We start from the raw sequence: 6,462 nt of genomic DNA on the forward strand, positions 1-6,462 counted from the left end.
ACAATGTTTGTATCCGTGGGCCTATGTATTCGTTATGTGTTGTAGTTAAGTTGGGCTTCAGTGGGTCTCCACGTGCCCAACCCGAATATTCGATTTTGAATGAGGACCAATTAAGTATTATTATTATTGGCTTTTCCCAGCAGTACCGAGAAAAGCCATTGTTTTTGTTCTGATTTCTTTTTTCTTGCATATATTTTTCCTATCTTTTATTTTATTTTTTTTTTTCTGGCCGTCACTTTGGTCACTTCCCATGCTTATCATTTTCCCTGCTTTGCCGAAGCATAGGTCATATATCAAGGATGTGCCTCCTAATATTTAATTGTGTCAATCAAAGGTTGGGTGTGCGTTTAAGGACCAATAAAAGTAATTTAAGGTCAAACAGTCTACACTGGATTTTTCAAAAACCGATCTGTTGATGTAAATGCAACTTACGGGAAAGTTTAATCAAGTTACAAGGAAGACATTTTTATGTGGTAGTGATGATCCAGTGAATGGTGTAAATTTGAGAGTCTTTTCAATTTTTGAGGACCCAGACCTCAATATCTCTTTAAAAAGAAAAAACCAATGGGTCTAAATAAAACATTCTATAATACTTTGTAAAGGTATTGAAAACAAAAATGATAAAATTTTTGTGACGATCCACAGTATGGTGTGGATCTGAGCATCATTTAATAGAAAACATCCCAGACCACATATTTTGAAAACGGATTAAACAACTGATCTGAATGAAACATTCGGAAAAAGTTTAGCCAAGTTACAAGGAAGATAGTATTGTGTTGGCGAAGAATCAGTCAAGGGTGTACATTAGAAGGTCATTTAAATTTTTGAGATCGCAGACGTAAATATAAAAAGTATAAAAGTATAAAAAGTTTTCAATGGGTGTAAATGAAACTTTCTATAAAGTAGTTTGTAAAGGTCCAGTAAAAAATGACTGAATTTCAGTGATGATCCTGCGTAGGTTGTGAATATGAGAACCATTCAAAGGAAAACGTCTCAGACCAGATATTAAAAAAAAACGGATCCGAATGAAAGTATCGGGAAAGTTTAAACCAAGTTACAAGGAAGATATTATTATGTGTAGGAGACGATCCAGGTTAGGGTGTAAATTTAAGGGTCATTTAAACCCCTAACGTCCCAGTTATATATGGATAAAAATGGCACTTTGCAGAATATTTTTTCATGGTTAAATGACGAAATGATCCAATTTTGGTGACTATCCGCAGCAGGGTGTGGATATGAGGACCATTTAAACATTTTTTTTTTGTTGACAGTTGATTAAATTATTTAAACGCAATTTCCGTTTTCTAACTTAAGCCCTTAAACCAGTTACAGCTAGGTTAAACTCAAAGCTACAGTGATATGTATGATCAATTTTACTTTCAGTTATTGAATCGCTATGAACTGAAAATACACTTTCCTATTAAAGGTCGGCTCATTTGGCGCGCAATGGTTATGAGTGTAACAAGTAACATGTCACATAATTACACTAAGACGGGACTACTCGAATAAGACCAGCGTTAGCAAGATAATATCAGTTGGCATATTTCGTTGTAAAAGCAAGAAACGTTTATTGATATATTTTTCAATTAACGAAACATACTTTGAAATCAATTTTATATAAATTCTTAAAATATCAATATCATCGTCATAATCTATCATCATCTTTTAACTATCATCCTTATTATTCACCATTATCATAATTATTTCCATCGCCATCATCATCATCATCATCATCATCATCACAATCATCATCATCATCATCATCATCATCATTACCATACAATCATTATCATCACCACAATTACCATACAATTATCATCATCTTCATCATTATCATCAATACCACATAATCATCATCTTCATCATCATGAACATAATGTAATCATCATCACCATCATCATCATCATCATAATCATTCTTATCGTCATGTGTTTGACTGTGGAATCTCCATCTGTTATACACAATTTTGTGTATGAAACTTGGAAAAAATAAACACAATTTGAAAACATTAAACACATTTTCAAATACCGGTTGTATAATCAATATATAACTAAATACTTTATTTGTATTCTAAATTCTATTTTGATAGTATATGCATGTTTGCAATGGAGCACAAGTAACAATAAACGATTAATAAGCAGGCATGTTTATTATTTTAGCTTGAAAGATGATGTTCTTACAATCCCAATGTCCTGGATTCAACTTCTTTTACTATAACATTATAAAATTCTCACATTTAACTATGCAACAAGCTTAACAAGAGGAAAGAAAACCAAATCTGTCGCTCAACGCATCACAGATGATAGTCAATTTGGTAGAAGTCAATTTATCAAAGAGATTTTCATCAATAAATATTAATTTAAGCAATTTTGTAAATAGCATTTAGTTTTCCGTATTTGTATGTTTTGTAACAGTTTGTGCACAGTACCAACATAATTATGTCAATGGCTGTCGAATGTCTGTAATTAGACGGCAACAAATACCAGTAGGCCACTACCGTATGTCTTTGTTTTCCTCACGGCCAAAATCTATTCCTTAAACCTCATAATTAGACTAAGGTTTAATATGTAGAGCATCTTTAAATTATATCGGCCGTTTAATTGATGACTACTTGGGCATTTTTGTTATGTTTTGTTACGTTCTTTATGGCTAGCTTTCTAAAATTACAGAAGCATCAATTTCTGTTGCTTTTACTGCACCTCAGGTTTTTTTTTCTTATGGCAACACAGCTAAGAGATGTCTTTATGTTACCATGGAGGTACTGTATCTGCTGAAAACATGTTTCATTCGTTTAAAAACCTTTGAAGCTGTTTTTGTCGGGCACACAGCGGAGTTCTGGCATATCGACTTGCGATATCTGTAAAGTATTAAATCAAAAAATAATTATGCTAATATGTTCAAGAGAGTTAAATTTAGGCACATGCGTCGAGCCAACTCAGCGATGAGAATAAATTTATGGATATAAATGCGGTAATCAAAATGGATTTCTACACTGTCGTCGTGAGGTTCAATCTCACCAACATATTGATGTATTGCAAAGTCATCATCAAAATTAATGTGACAGCACATCGTGCCTGTTATATTAGGATTCCATTTCATTATAACGTTTGAGTAGCGTGGGCTGACAGGGTTTGTCAGGTGTGTTGTCCGTCGGGCACTCAGTGCTCCCGACGGACGGTCGTCGGCGACACGATTCTATGGAGAAGGAACACCACGACGTGCGTGCAAAGGATCGCTTTTCATGACGATCTATTTAGACTGCCACCGGCAATCAACAGACGGTGTCGTGTCGTCTAGCGCTCACAGCGAGCGGAGTTGGACCGTCGTAGGCCTATGCAGTAAGTGTCCGGCTTCAGCACTACACAGAAGAAATGGCTTGACGCCGTTAGCGCTTGTATTTTTAATCGAGTAAACATACTGTGATTCTGTTACATGCATTGGGTAATGAATACGTTATGAAGGGATAATTAACGCTGAAACAAGGTTAAATACAATACAAAAATACATCTTTTATTCATGATGGTATCTAATATAGGCCACAATGGTAACATATTGAGAAAGATATACTGGCTTCCTCCTGATATGGTGCACTCTTAATCAAAATATCTACTACAGGATGCACTTACACAGGCGATCAATGACATATTATGCCATTTTAACGGGCCTGGAAGGATTTATTAAATGTAAGCAAACCCAACGTGACGTATCGCTAATAAGGACCATCACGTTTAGACCCGTAGGCAGGGATGCAGACGCCCTTCCCCCAATTCAAAAAGGTCCACTTTTATAAAACCTATTATTTCACCAAATTGTTCCTAATTATCACAAAATGCTATAGCATGCATTGCATTATATACTTGCCAGGTCATTGATGTTTAATATGATATGAAATTTGTTGAAATTGATCGTCTCCAGTGATTGCAGATTGATCTATAATATGAACAATGTTATCTGTATGCCTGCAGATGTAGGCCCTACAGGACATAATAACGTTACTTCTTGGTCCCAAAAACACCCAAATTAATGGAAATTTAAATAAAATATTCACGAAATAGGTGTTTTGAGATATCCATAGACCTTCAAAATGCTACTTTGTCGGAACCTCCGGGGATTCGCCCCCCCCCCCCCCTCTAGATGTGTATAAGAGACCCGCCTCTCACGGGGATCATAGGCGGTCGCCCATCAGAAGGCCCACTTCGGTCGCAAAACGCACCTTCCCATCAAAAATTGTGCCTACGGGCCTGTAAGTTGACAGACTGAAGTGAAAGGGGACACTTACCAACAATACAGATCCAAGAAATATAGTTAGTGACGTAAACAATACGACATTACCGTCGACACTTGGTAGTTCTTGAGGACTGACTGCCATACCACGTGACATGTTCCTCAAATGGCGAACTTTAAGGAATTTAAAAATAAGAAATAATCAGAAATGTAGTATTGCTATTAGAAAATGCCTAATTATTGTGTTTAGGTTTCTTACGTATGTTTAGCATTAAATGGGCTGTACATAAGCCTACCTATTTAATATAAAGTCAGATCACATTAGGCTATGCTTTTAAATTTTCCACGCTGCTTTTACAGTGTAGGTTTAACATATATTTTGATGCATAGTATAATAGGCCTAGTCTCTGTTGTATTTGATTTATGAAGGATGGGTGAGTGGGTTAGTAAGGTCTGACTAGCTGAATTGCCTCGTCTATTTCTTTGTTTTCATTTGTAGGCAATAAAAATAAACAGAGCTTGTAAAATTGATTTTAAGATAATCAAATTATACATATTTCAGTTTATTTATTTTATTCAATTCAGATCAAAACACAAAATGAACATTATAGTAAGCAAACAAAAATTATAGGCCTAAATTCCTGTATAAGGCCTATCTCCATATTTTTGCATATAGGCCCTATCAATAATAATGAAAATTTTAATACTGTAATGATGGTGATGATGGTAATGCCGATGATAGCGATGATGATCATAATAATAGTGAAAATGCTGCTAATCCTGCTGCTTCTACTGTTGCTGCTGCTGCTGCTGATGATGATGATGATGATGATAATGGTGATTGCTGAACGCTGCTGATAGTGATCGTGATGCTGGTAATGATGATTCTAACCCTAACATTTAACTCCAGCCCTGTAAGATGATAAAGTGCCGACACAATTTTCAACTATACAGTAAGCTATTTTGATCTAAACACTAGACATTTACTCATTAGTCTCAGTAAAAGGGCATGCAGGCCTAACAGTGGCTTAAGCTTTGTCTACACTATCAAATTTCATCAAAAAAACGTCACATAAAATGTGATGGAAAAAAAGAGTTGAACATGTTCAACTTGTTTTGATGCAATTTGATAGTATGTGATATGACGTCATCGTACCCATATATGGGCACATCACTAACATTTTTTTGTCACATAAAATTTGATTGTGTAGACAAAGCATTACACTCATTTGTCTAAGGCCTGAGAATTTTACTTATAAACAAAACCTATAGACTTCTTCCTTATTCAACATTGGATTATCAAATAAGTTTATAACTACAGTATGCCATTTTTGCAGAACTACAAGGGAAAAGATATTGAGATAACTTCATTCGGTTACAAGAGAATAGGCCAATTGTATAAAAGAAAATATTATGAACCAGGTCTACTTTTAATAACTCATTACTTATTGTATAGGCCAGTTGACAAACCAATAACGTTATACTAAATACCACGTTTGGTACAAAGTGCATTTTAACAACAATAAAAAACAAAATAAAATATATGCCTACCTGATCTTAATAATGCAGTACTTAGGCGATACAGCATGGTTAGTGTTGGTAGGTTCAGACGGGAAAAAAATACAAACTTCCGTGAAAATGGCGGAGCAATTAGGCCTAAACGTCTGACACTTATGTCATAATGAATATTGCTCCAATATCCAATGAAGGCAGGTGATCATAAATACCCGTCAGATAACAGGTGCCTCTGAGGTCCAACCAAAATGCTGATCAAAATCAGACAGGCATGATCGGCACACGCGTATTTTATAACGACATAAAATAAGATTAGAACATAATCAGTTAAAAAAAATACAACAAAACAAAACGTGAACTATATATACATGTGTGTTTCCCCCCCTCGTAAATCGCCTCCATTACTGGTGCGGTCGGCATCACGTAGGCCTATTTTGTTAATTGATTAGGCCTAATGTTTTTGTTTAAAGTTTAGTTCCTTGAAAGGTCGCGTGCCGGACGGTCTTATATATATAACGGAAGCAGGTATTGCTCTGAAAACATTTGAGATCGAATACGGCGGGTAGTGTGTATGAATACGCCTATACATAACCAACCAGCACATATTATTTCATTCACGTATTTTACAATCCTGCAGAACACGGGCTCACCCACTATGTAAAAATGGTTTTGCTTTCCAAAAAGCTCAATGTTATTAAGCGTCATTAGCAAACTATGTAATAT

At 35.4% G+C, this 6,462-nt stretch overlaps 1 long non-coding RNA gene across 1 annotated transcript; it reads right to left on the bottom strand.

Moving 5' to 3' along the window:
* Positions 1-2,628: 2,628 nt before the first annotated feature.
* Positions 2,629-6,144, bottom strand: LOC117103577. The gene is made up of 3 exons (XR_004444614.1): positions 5,776-6,144; positions 4,280-4,398; positions 2,629-2,857 (listed from the first exon to the last, which is right to left on the bottom strand). It is a non-coding gene; the product is annotated as an uncharacterized LOC117103577 (long non-coding RNA).
* Positions 6,145-6,462: the final 318 nt, after the last annotated feature.

The sequence above is a fragment of the Anneissia japonica genome, unplaced genomic scaffold, assembly GCF_011630105.1.
Source record: "Anneissia japonica isolate Jap-2015-1 unplaced genomic scaffold, ASM1163010v1 scaffold6792_len961167_cov158, whole genome shotgun sequence".
NCBI classification, from domain to species: Eukaryota; Metazoa; Echinodermata; class Crinoidea; order Comatulida; family Comatulidae; genus Anneissia; species Anneissia japonica.